Here is a 12,224-nt window from a genome sequence, read left to right as displayed (position 1 = left end):
CTAGAAGGAAAGCGATTGCAAATCTGGACAGCATATTAAAAAACAAAGACATCATCTTGCCAATAAATGTCCTTATAGTCAAAGGTCTGGTTTTTCCAATACTAATGTATGGTTGTGAGAGTTGGATTATAAGGAAAGCTGAGAGTCGCAAAATTGATCCTTTCAAATTATGGTGCTGGAGAAGTTTTTTTTTGTTTTTTGTTTTGGCTAGGCAATGGGATTAAGTGACTTGCCCAGGGTCACACAATGAAGATTTTTGAACGTGCTTGGACAGGAAGGAGGCCAAATCAATCAATACTTAAAGAAATTAACTCCAACTATTCATTGGAAGGGCAAATGTTGAAGCTGAAGCTTAAATACTTTGGCCACAATGAAAAGAAGAGAGTCATTAAAAAAGATTCTGATGCTGGGAAAGTTTGAAGGCAAAAGGAGAAGGGGATGGCAGAGGATGAGTTGGATAGATAGTGTCATGGAAGCAAGAAACATGAGCTTGGACAAACTTCAGGAGATAGTGGAAGACAGAAGGGCCTGGCATGCTGTGGTCCATGGGGTCACAAAGAGTCAGACATGACAGAATGACTGAACAACAAATAGGTATAGATGTAGATACAGGTATAGAGATAATGGATATAGATATAGGATAGAGATAGAGGTAGAGGTAGAAGTAAAGATATAGCTATAGATATGTAGAGAAAGTGTGATGATAGGAACTAAGGAAACAAAGGTTTGAATTTCTGAGCAAATCAGGAGGTACAAGGATATTATCTGGCAATTAACAAAGCTTTCTTATAGTCCAATAATGAGGGACCGATCAACTTACACCATCTTGAGTAACATGGGAGTTCTTTCTTTCTGATTGGCCAGAGTTTACAAATCTGGTGTTTATTTCAAGAATGTTCTAGTATATTCTGTGGTCATTACAACAACATAGCACAAGACATAAGGAATGTTTTGCAATCAGCACCTTGTATCCCAATTTCCCAGAGCTTTTTGTGGTCAAGCTGTACTATTACTTCTTAGAACATTTTACACAAGTTGTACTACTTTCCCTGAAATTATCGATTAAAGCTTTTACAAGATTTTAACTCATAAAATAGCTGCTGTTCACAAGATAGAGTCAGTTTGATTCCTTCAAGAGTTGGAGGTGGACATAAAGAGTAGGTGCAGATTAGGTAGAGATATATTCAGGTTATCTCGCCTTGTTAAGAGTGTAAGATCCTTAGAAGCAGGGGCTGTTTGACTTTGTCCATGGTGTCCTCAACACCTAGCCTAATGTCTGCTCATAGTAGGTATTTTATGCTCATTGATTATTTCTGTCTACCTTTCCCCTTCTTCCTTGTGTGGAAATTGGCATAGTATGGCTGAATTATATCAAAATGGTATGTTAGCCCTACTTCTACACTATATGTAAGAGATATTAAATGTATGTGCCATGAAAATAAGAATTTTAAGAATGCTAATATTGTAAAGCCTGACTGTAATGCCTTATCATAGCAAGGAAATGATAGGTTCTCAAAATCTATTCCAGCAGAGCACAGACTTTCTGAAAGATCCTATCAAGCTGTAAATGTTATGGCCCAGTACATGAGGCCAGCCTAGGCAAGTTTGAACAAGTCCACAACCAGGTCAGCTGCCAGATGATGAATTTTAGCTGTAGCAACACTTAAAAAGAATTTGCTGAATTGTAAGTAGGTTATAGTCTGTGGTTGTTGAGAGTGCTAACATTCATAAAACCGCAGATCCTTGAAGTATTGAATAATAATGTTGTAAATACAAGACTTACTTTCCTTTTAAGGGTATTTTTTGTAATTGAGCAGTTTAATGATGAAAAGGGTAGAGTACTTTTGTGCAGAGAAAAAGATTTATAATAATTGTCAAAAGATGAGTGCTATTATAAAACACAGAAACATTTTTATAACTAAAAGGAGTAAGAAAAGAATTTTGTGTGAAGAAACCACCACTTTCAGATGGGATTTGAACTGTTTTGGATAGAAAAATGGTTTATGGTGTAAATATAAAGACTCAAATCCCCTAGTGAACAATCTAGAGTGATGCTTCACTTGTGCAGAAAGCTTGATATTTTAAATAGGCACTGAAAATATTTATTTTATTAAAAAATGGAAAAGTATTAGTATAAAGAAACACATTTTTAAGGGCACAAAAGAGAAAGAAGGCCCTATGGAATTCAGAGCTACAAGCATGCTGTGTGGCCCAGCTAACTTTCATATACATGTTTTATAACTAAAGAAAGTAAAGCTAAGACAGAGAGAGAAAGAGAGACAGAGAGTGTGAGAGAGAGAGAGAGAGAGAGAGAGAGAGAGAGAAAGAGAGATCATACAGATATTCAGAGGGGGCAGCTAGGTGGTGCAGTGGATTGAGCACCATCCCTGGAGTCAGAGAACCTGAGTTCAAGTCCAGCCTCAGACACTTGACACTTACTAGCTGTGTGACCCTGGGCAAGTCACTTAACTCCATTGCCTAGCAAAAACAAATGAACAAACAAAAAACAAATATTCAGAGACTGGGATATGATTTAAAAGGATTATCGATTTGATAGGGGAAATTTAGGGAATGATTATTTTAAGTAACACGGAGTAGTTGTAGCATATATGTGGGCATATACATGTATGTATAACATTTATACATACTGATATATGTATGTATATATACAGATATATGTTGTTTGACATTCAAAGCCCTTCGTAAACTAGCCCCCTCCTACCTTTCCAGTTTTTTACATTTTACTCCCCAACAGGTACTCTGATCAGGAAGCGGTCCCCAAGTCCTTTTAATTCTAGTGCTTTCCTTCTTACTGGAAATATCAAGAATTGAGTGTTCCACAAATGCAACAAAGTGCTTATAGACACACTATGGGGCCCTGGAAGAGTAACAACAATCAGCTACAGGCATGGTACTGACCAGAGATGCTTCACAGTGCCGAGGTGCCGAGACCTCCAAGATTGCTAGCGTTCTGATGTGAGATACTAGAGAGGGCCATGAAGATCCCAAACTAGGAACTTCAAAGATCCAGGGGACCTAAAGCCAGGAGATGAAGGTAAGTGCAGGAATCTAGGAGGCCCAGTGCTATAGCAAGCAAGACGCTGGTCTTACCCACAGTTGCATACCATCTTACCCACAAGAACAGTAGGGAGATAGAGACTGGCCCTGGCATAAAGTCCCAATTCAGAAACTAAAGTTGGAGAGATGAGAAAATCAAAGAAAACAGCAGCCAAGTAAATAATTGTTGCAAATCTAGAGGGTTTCCAAAGGAAGAGAGCAACTCTATAGCAATTGCAAGCAGAAACTCAAAGGAAAAAATGAATTTTCTGCAAGAGCTACATGAATACCTAGAAGAAATTCAATAAGACATAAAAAATAAAATAAAAATCTCTGGAGGAAAGAACTAGAAGGAGAATTAATAGATTAGAAGAGAAAGTGATAAATCTTTACCCAAGTAATGGACCCCCTGAAAACTAGAATAGACCAAATAAAAATCAATAACTATTCAATAACAATAAATATCAGAGCAAATTCAAAAGATTGAAGAAGTAGACAAAAATGTAAAATATTTGATAGCAAAAACCTGACCTAGAAAAAGCTATCATTTAAGAATCACTGGACTTCCTGAAAACCATCATTTTTAAAAAACCTGGACGCTATATTTCAAGAAACCATAAGTGAAAACTGCCCAGCTCTGTTAGAATCAGAGGGCAAAGTGAATATAAAAAGAATCCACCTATCAACCTCTGAAAGAAACTCCAAAAGCAAAAATCCCAAGAATGTCAGAGCCAAAATACAGAACTCCCATATCAAACAAAAATACTGCCAGCATTCGGAAAAAAAAAACAGTTCAAATGCTATGATCCATAGTTGGGCTCACAGAATATCTGTCAGCTTCTACAATAAATGAAGGAAGATTTTCAAATAAACTATTACAAAAGGAAAAAGAGATAGACTTATAAGCAAAAAATAACTTACCTCAAAAAGCTGAGTATATAAGGGGAAATTTTATTTTTAATGGAACAGGACTTCAAGCATTGCTGATGAAAGGCTATAGTTGAATAGGAACTTTGTTAGGCAAACACAATAGCCAAGAGAAACCTAGAAAAGTAAATTTATTTGAGCAAATTGGAAGGAATTGTATGATGATGTAGTGCTAACATTCTAATGGAGGAGGGGTAGAAAAATATCTCTTTGGAACCTTAATGTCTTCAAAGGATATTAGAAGATATAAATAAGAAAATCCAAGAACCTGAAGTCAAATTGGTTCTATTATGAGGTGACAAGAGGTTTTTAAAAGGGGAGAGAGATGGAAAAATAAAAGAAATCTATTAGCATAGAAAGGAGGAGGGAATCATGAAAAGAATATACAAAAATGGAGGAAGAGGTAGCAAGAGTAAGCATTAGATGAACCTCACTCTTGTCTGAAATGAACAAATAAGGATTGAATACACCCACACAAACATATATGCATATACATACAAACACACAAAGAAATACTTTGGTGTAGAAATATATAATATTTAATATATAAGCAAATGGGAGTAGGAGGGTATGCAAGAGGTAGGATATTGCCAGGGAGGGAATAGTCACAAGGAAAACAAACCTAATCCTGAAGAGGAATTGAAAGGAAAGAAATAAAAAGAAAGAACTAGAATTTAAGAAGGATGCCCAGCAAATTGTGGTATATGAATGTAATGTAATAATATTATACTATAAGAAATGACAAAAATAGATTATTTCAAAGACTCTTGAGTAGTATGAACTGAAGCAGAGTGAAAAGAGCAGAACCAGGAAAACAATTTATACAAGGACAACAACATTGTAAAGAAAACCAACTTTAAAAAACTTAAGAACTCTGATCAATGCCATGACCAAACATGTCTCCATAAGACCTATGATGAAGCATGTTATTTACATCCTGACAGACAGGTGATGGTCCCAAGGTACAGAAAGAAACATACATTTGTGTACACGGCCACTGAGGCTGCAGATAGAGTGGTGGTATAATGGAGTGCCAAACCTGCAGTCCTAAGTTCAAATCTAGGCTCAGAGATTTACCAGCTGTGCGACCCTGGTCAAGTCACTTAACCCTGTTTGCCTCAGTTTCCTCATCTGGAAAATGAGCTGGAGAAGGAATGGCAAACTATTCCAGTATCTTTGCCGAGAAAACTCCAAATGAAGTCAAAAAGAGTTGGACACAGCTGAAAAACAATCGAACAACAACGTGGCCACTTTGTGGATTTATTTTGTTTGACTATGTTTATTTGTTAAGAAGGGTTTTTTTTCTTTCCTTTTTTTTTTTTGAGGAGGGATAGGAGAAGATTATCAATGCTAATTCTAAATTAAAAAATGGTTTCTGTATCCCTTTTAAAGAATATACATTAAAAATAAAACTAAAACAAAATGCACATAAGAAAGCAGAAGGAAGTTCAGAAGAAAGTGAAGATAAGGACAGTTTTAAAAGTAATATACAAGATCTATTATATATTCTTTTAAAAAGCAGTATGAAAAGGAGGTTCACGGTTTTGTATACAAATGAAAACAATTCTCTTTTTGTGTTCTGCTGTGTATATGGAAATGTTCTCTTTTTGTGTGTTTAAGTTTTAAAAATTAATTTTAAAAAAAAGATGTCACATGAGTTGAACCTCCAAGGAAGAAAAGGATTTTAGCAAAAAGACACGAGGAAGGAATATGTTCTTAAAATGACAGACAGTTTCTACAAAGGCAGGAGATAGTATTGCCTTAAGTGTCAGGCAATATTCCTTAAAACAAAAGAGAAATCATAAATTTTAAAGCTAGAAGGAAATTTAAAAATTCTCTAGTTTTACCAAAGAGACACCTGAGGCTGAGAGAGGTGAAAGATGAAGAGACTTGAACAAGGTCACATCATAGGTCAGTGTGAGAGTCAAGACTAGAGAGCCCATGTGCTCCTTAAAACAGAACAGGCATTTCTTGAATTGCTTAAATAAGGTTGCTCTAATCAATCTCATTTCATGATAGTATCATTAATACTTTATAACCAAACTGTAAATACCCAGCTGTAATGTCCTTTGGCCCAATGCCCATTTATAACACCATTCCTCTGGAGCTAACCACCTTTAAAATGTTGTTTCCACTGACCAATTAATGATGTGAGATGATCTATGCCTAGAATAATTACTCCTATTTTATAGCATTTTAAATTTTATAATTTACATTATATCATTTTACAATTATAATTTCCTCATAACATCTCTCTGAAGTAAGTAGTTAGTATGGGTATTATGCTCTCTACATTTTTAGGCAAGGAAACTTCACAATATGCTCCAGTTGTTGGGATTCTTTCTTGACTCAAATTACCTTATATTTCCTTTTCTGAATATCCATTTTTTCTTCCAGTAGAATGCAAGCTCCTTGAGGGTGGTAATTATTTCATTGTTTTTTTGTCTTTATATTCCCAGTGCCTAGTCCAGTATAGGCCTTTGTATTTAGTAGACACGCAATGTTTATTTCATTGAGCTGAATTGAATCTGGTAAGCCATAATGCTATTTTTAAGAAGCCTAAATCTAAAACTAGAAGCAATCTACATGAATGTCATTTTTTGATTTTTGGTTTTTGTTTTTTTGTTTTTTTATTTCTTTGGGGTTTTTTTAGCGAAATAAAAAACAAAATCAAGAACTAAAATAAACAGCTAGGAAGCTGATTGGCTGGAAGAGATGCTTGGAATGTACATTCTTGCATCTATGGTGCAGTATTTTGATGTCTGGATTTGGATTATGTTCACAGAGTTCAAATTCCAACTTTACCATTTCTTCCTAGTGTTACACTGGGAAGGTCACTTTAACCTCTCATAGCCTCAGTTTTCCCATCTATAAAATAGAAATGATATCTTCTAAGGTTCTTTCCAACTCTAAGACTATGACCCTTTTTTTGTGCGTACCACTAGCATATTGTCTATAAACTCTACAGAGTTCTGTTTAAGTAATATGTCGCTGAATTTCTATTTCTTGGGTTCTAGAATTAGACCAATTAATCACTTTCTCAGATTGTTGTAAGAATCAAATGAGATGGAGCAGATTCTGGGAAGATGGAGGAGTAGGTCAGAAAATTCCAAGCTCTCAAGATTTTCCTCCACAAAAGAGATAAAATAGCTGCTCAGGGCGAACATAGAGCAGTGATAAGAGAAGGGGAAGAACAGTGGTCCTCTTGGGAGAATCAGAGATGACCTGAAGAAAAATCCCAGGATGAGGTTTGGTCTCTGTGAAGAATTAACAACTCCAGGCGAGGTCCACTTAAAAACAGTAAGTAGCAAGTTCTGGGGTTAACTGGGTTGGGAGGCTGCCTGAGCAAGTGAGGGGAGTTGGGAGTCTGATCTGGGGAAGATCTAGGGAACCTCTGATGACAAGGAAGGCCAAACCCAGCTGTGTTGCAGAGATGTGGAGGGAAGGAACCAGCACACACTGGTGAGTATGGCAGCAGTGGGGTGGGGATGCCACTAGCTGTGGGCACTTACATCAGGCTAGATGTCTTGGTTTTGGTTCCAGGCCAAAGGGGAGAACTTAAGGAGGATCTGAGACCAGAGGCACCAACCTCCATACCCCAGAACTAGAGGTGATCACAAAAACTAAGCTATTACAATTTTTTAAAAAAATGTACAGGCAAAGGAGAAAGAATCCAACCATAGAGAGTTACTGTGGGAATAGAGAAGCCCAGGGTTTGTCTTCAGAGGAGGATACTGAAGCAAAGAAAGCCTCTTCTTCCCCAAAGAGAAATGGTCACCTGCTCAAAAAGAATTCATAGAGGGACTTAAAAAAAAAACTTTAAAAATCAAATGAGAGAGATTGAGGAAAAAAAATTTTAAAATAAGAACAATCCAAGAAAAACAAGATTATAAAAAGAAAGTCAACCAATTAAAAAAGGAGATCCAGAATCTTAAGAAAGAAAATGACTCCTTGAAAAATCAGAATTGATGGGGCAGCTAGGTGGTGCAGTGGATAGAGCACCAACCCTAGATTCAGGAGGACCTGAGTTCAAATCCGGCCTTAGACACACAACATTTACCAGCTGTGTGACCCCAGGCAAGTCACTTAACCCCATTGCCTAGCCCCCCAAAAAAGAAAAAGAAAAATCAGAATTGAGGTGGGGCGGAACCAAGATGGTGGAGTAAAAGCGGTAACTTGCTTGAGCTCTCCCCCAAACCCCTGCAAATACCTCTAAAAAATGTCTCTAAAATTCTAGAGCAGCAGAACCCACAAAAACACAGAGTGAAATAAATTTCCAGCCCAAGACAACCTGAATGCTTGATTGGAAAGGTCTATTGTGCCAGACTGGGAGAGGAGCACAGTTTAGCATGAGCCACACAGGCCACCCAGGCAAAGCAAACCTGGAGCTGTCCTCAGGGGATTGAATCAAGGGGAGCTGTGGCAGTTTCCAGACTTCTCAGCCCACAAATGCCAAAGACAACTTAGAAGGTCAGTAGAAAAGGTCTGTCTGACCTCGGTGAGAGAGGAGCTTGGTCCCAGCCCTAGTTCCAGCCCAGAACCGGGGCAGCAGCTGCTTCTGGAGCTGTCTGCCCACAGATGGAGGGGGAATCAAGTGGCTAATCAGAAGGAGATTACAGGTGCTGGTGCTGAGGCAAGATTCTCTTGCTTTGCCCATGCTTGGATCTGAGTCACAGTTCTGCATGGCGGTCCTGAGGTGAGGAGGCGCGCTGGCGTGGTGTGGCTTGTGGTGGCGGTGCAGAGAAAATTCTCCTCACAGTTCCAAGGCAGAAAAGAGTGCTTGTGGTCACTCGTAGAGCAAATCCCAAGAGACTCTCCTGGAAGAGATCTGCAATCACTCAAAGAAGTTTGGTCTGTACATTCACACAAGAAAGACCAAGTGGATGAAAAGTGCCTATTGCACAGATTTCAACATGTCTTTGAATGTACACCTTGTTCACTCTGGTCCAAATGTATGTATATCTGGGACAAATAGTATAGGTGAATGATGAGCTGGACCCACAGTTGAAAAGGAGAGGAGTGGGCAGGACTGCTTTCAGAAAATTACTAACACTTCTACTGACCCAAAGATTCTCATGGAAGCAAAGATCAGCCTCTCCAATACAAATATTTATCACCACTACCTCCCAAGACCTAAAGATGAGTATCACAGAGAGATCAATGAAGAGGCACATGGTAGGAGTGAGCAGGCCCATAGCCACTGAAGAACTTCAAAGAAAACAAAATTAAAGGACATTGTGAAATAACTGTATGAGCTGGTCACATGGCTATGGTAAAGGATAACAATGGATGGCCAGAGTGCCCTCGGGATTTTTCTCAAGAAAGTGAAAGAAAAGGTATTTATATAATACTGGCTATGTGCTGAGCACTTTATAAATATTATTTCATTTGAGCCTTACAACAACTTTGTAAAATAGGTGCTGTTACTTCTCCATTTTACAGGTGAGAAAACTGAAGCAAGCAGCAGGTAACTTGCCTAAGGTCACACAGCTAGAAAGTGTTTGAGGCCACATTTGAATTCAGGTCTTCCCAACTCCAGGCTTAGCATGCTATCCACTGTGCTACTTAGCTGTTGGAAGATTTCCAGCATGTTGATGGATCCTCCATGATGCACTTTTGGGAGAACACAGGCAAGAGTTGTGCAGGACAGGTAGGCATGGTGTGTTTAACCTGTATCACTGGAAAGAACTCCAGAATTGATGAGATCATAGATCATTTGTGTATTTGAGTAGTAAAGTAAGTAACATCCATTCAGATGCATCCATTTCAGGAATCTCTCCCCTTCTCACCCTCAATATACGTACTCCTTAGATCAGACAAGCTCCCTGGTCTGTGGATAGGTCAACTCCCACCTTCCCAGACTTTTCTACCTTTGGCCAAAAAAAAAAAAGAAAGTTCAGTTCTTAGCCACTATTGCTTTCAATGGGGGCTGCCAACAAGGCCCTCACCATGTATTTCTCCTCTCACAAAAAAACCTCTGGTTGAATCAGTATCTAGTTTGCTCAGAGAATTTCTGCTCATCATCACTGAGATGATCATCACAACAGCTTCATGAGTATATATACATCTAGCATTGATCTCTTGTCTAGATGGTCACCATTCTGGGTCCCAGCACTTTTCAGGAGCATTTAATATGCATCTTCTGTTCCTTTCACACCAGCAAGTGGGAGTGGGGGAAAGAAGGGAGAGAGGATTCTCCCCTACAGGGAAGAAATAGCCTGGGTCTCATGGTCCTGGCTAAGCAGTGAGAGAGGAAGAATGCAGGCTTCCCAGCAGGCCACGCCTCCAAGCTCCCACGTGATGTTCAGCACAGTTTCCCCTTTTTTTTTTTAATTACCCATACCCTCAGCTTTTTCCTCTTATCAGCTGTTTCCAAAGTTTTGTAGGCATTAAATATGATTAAACTGTCATAAATCTATGGGGAAAAGCCCTACACGGCTTTCTCAGGGAATTGAGAAAGAATGCATGAGTCTTTCTTCCTTCTTTTCTCCTTCTATTCTCTATAAGAATAGAGAAGTACTCTACCTAAAAGGATCTACAATCCCCAAAAAGGGGTGAACATGCTCTCTGAAGGACTTGTAATATTACTCCCCAACCCATTTAATTCCATGTCTCCCTAGAAAATTTTTAAATTTCCTATTGTGTGTCTGGGAGCATGTAGAAAATTCTACACTCCTGATAAAAATTAGCATGCATAGAATAGGTTATTTTAAAAGTGCATAACCATAATGATAAAGACAGAAGAAAAAATTTAAAAAAAGGAAGAACAGGGACCTAGAAGTGGTAAGTAAGGCAATCAAAACTTAGACTGGGGAAGCTGGGTATTTTCCCCAAGAGCTGGAGGAAGGGAAGAGCAAACACCCTTCGTCTACCCTCCAGCCCCCCATCCTAAGTATTGCCTGCTGCCTGACGAGCCCATCCCCTCATCAGGCCACTGGAAAGCCAGGCTCCAGGGTTATGGCTATTCATACCCTTCTTGTAGGAGCACACCTTTACCACTAGGTCACAGTTCTGCCCACACTACTAGCCTGGGGATCTGTGCTACACGGGACACTGGAGATAGATGTAAGATCAATGTGGGGATAGATAATGAAGACATCTGGTTGCTGAGGCACCTCCCCATACCCCAATAATAAACTCAGCCCTAGTTGTCCCCCATCTTACCCTCCTTTGCCCTTCATTGCTATCTCTGGAATTTTCCTCCATCATTAAGTTTCTTTTCATCCTAGTTCACTCCCTCTCACATTTCTTCTACCTTCTGGTGCTCAATGAAACCTAGCTTTATTGAAAGTACCAAGATCTCTTGGTACCCTTCCAAAGCCGACTGCTCCTTCTTTCACACACCTCCAGTACACGGGGCTAAGAGGAAGAGTTGGCATAAGTTTTGATCTTTGCTGGCACTTTTAAACCTTCCCTTTGTCAACATCACTCAGGAACCACCTCTGCCTCCCTCAGAGTTTACTCCATCCTATCCACATCCTTGCTGAGGTCATCTACAGGCCGCCAGGTCTCCTTCCTTCTTCCCCAGTAAGTCTATACCTTGTTCTCCACCCTATATCCTTGTGGTCATCATGTTCAACTCTGATTTTATAGATGAACAAGAAGCTGAGAAAATTTAAGTGATTTACCCAGAGTTAAACAATTAGTAAGTATTTGGGGCAGAATTAGAATGTTTCTGATTCCAGAGCTCCACCCGTTACACAAAATTGTCTCACCAAGCTGAGTCTGATTGGCAAAGAAAAGGATAAATAAAGACTAATTCAATTAAGTCTGCTTTGTGTCTTTTTGTACCCAGAAGACATGGATCTTGTGAATATGTATTTGGTGTTTGCATTTATCATGTCTGGAAATCAGTATTGGTCCCAGCATAGCTATTTAGCAGTGACTCAGAAGTCTCTCATGCAGTTGGTTCCAAAGGATTCAGTTTTTTACATATATACTATCTATTCATATGGCCTGGCACACAAGTCACTAACTTCTCAGTGCCCTAGACTTTCTCAATACCCTTCTCAATGTCTAAAAGTCCCAGAGATAAGCTGCTGGTTTGCATAGATCATGGACCTAGAGCCAGAAGGGATGTAAGATGTCATCTAAATCCAACTCCCTAATTTTACTGATGAGGAAACAGAGGCCCAAGGAAGTTAAATGACTTGCTTAAATGCACATAAAGGGGAGATTTGAACCCCAGACTTCTAACTCACTCCACAGCCAGTGTTCTTTCCATTGTAACAGGCTGCCTC

The sequence above is a fragment of the Phascolarctos cinereus genome, unplaced genomic scaffold (assembly GCF_003287225.1).
Source record: "Phascolarctos cinereus isolate Bilbo 61053 unplaced genomic scaffold, phaCin_HiC Scaffold_726;HRSCAF=1367, whole genome shotgun sequence".
In the NCBI taxonomy this organism is placed as follows: Eukaryota; Metazoa; Chordata; class Mammalia; order Diprotodontia; family Phascolarctidae; genus Phascolarctos; species Phascolarctos cinereus.
Note: the sequence above shows the minus strand (reverse complement) of the source record.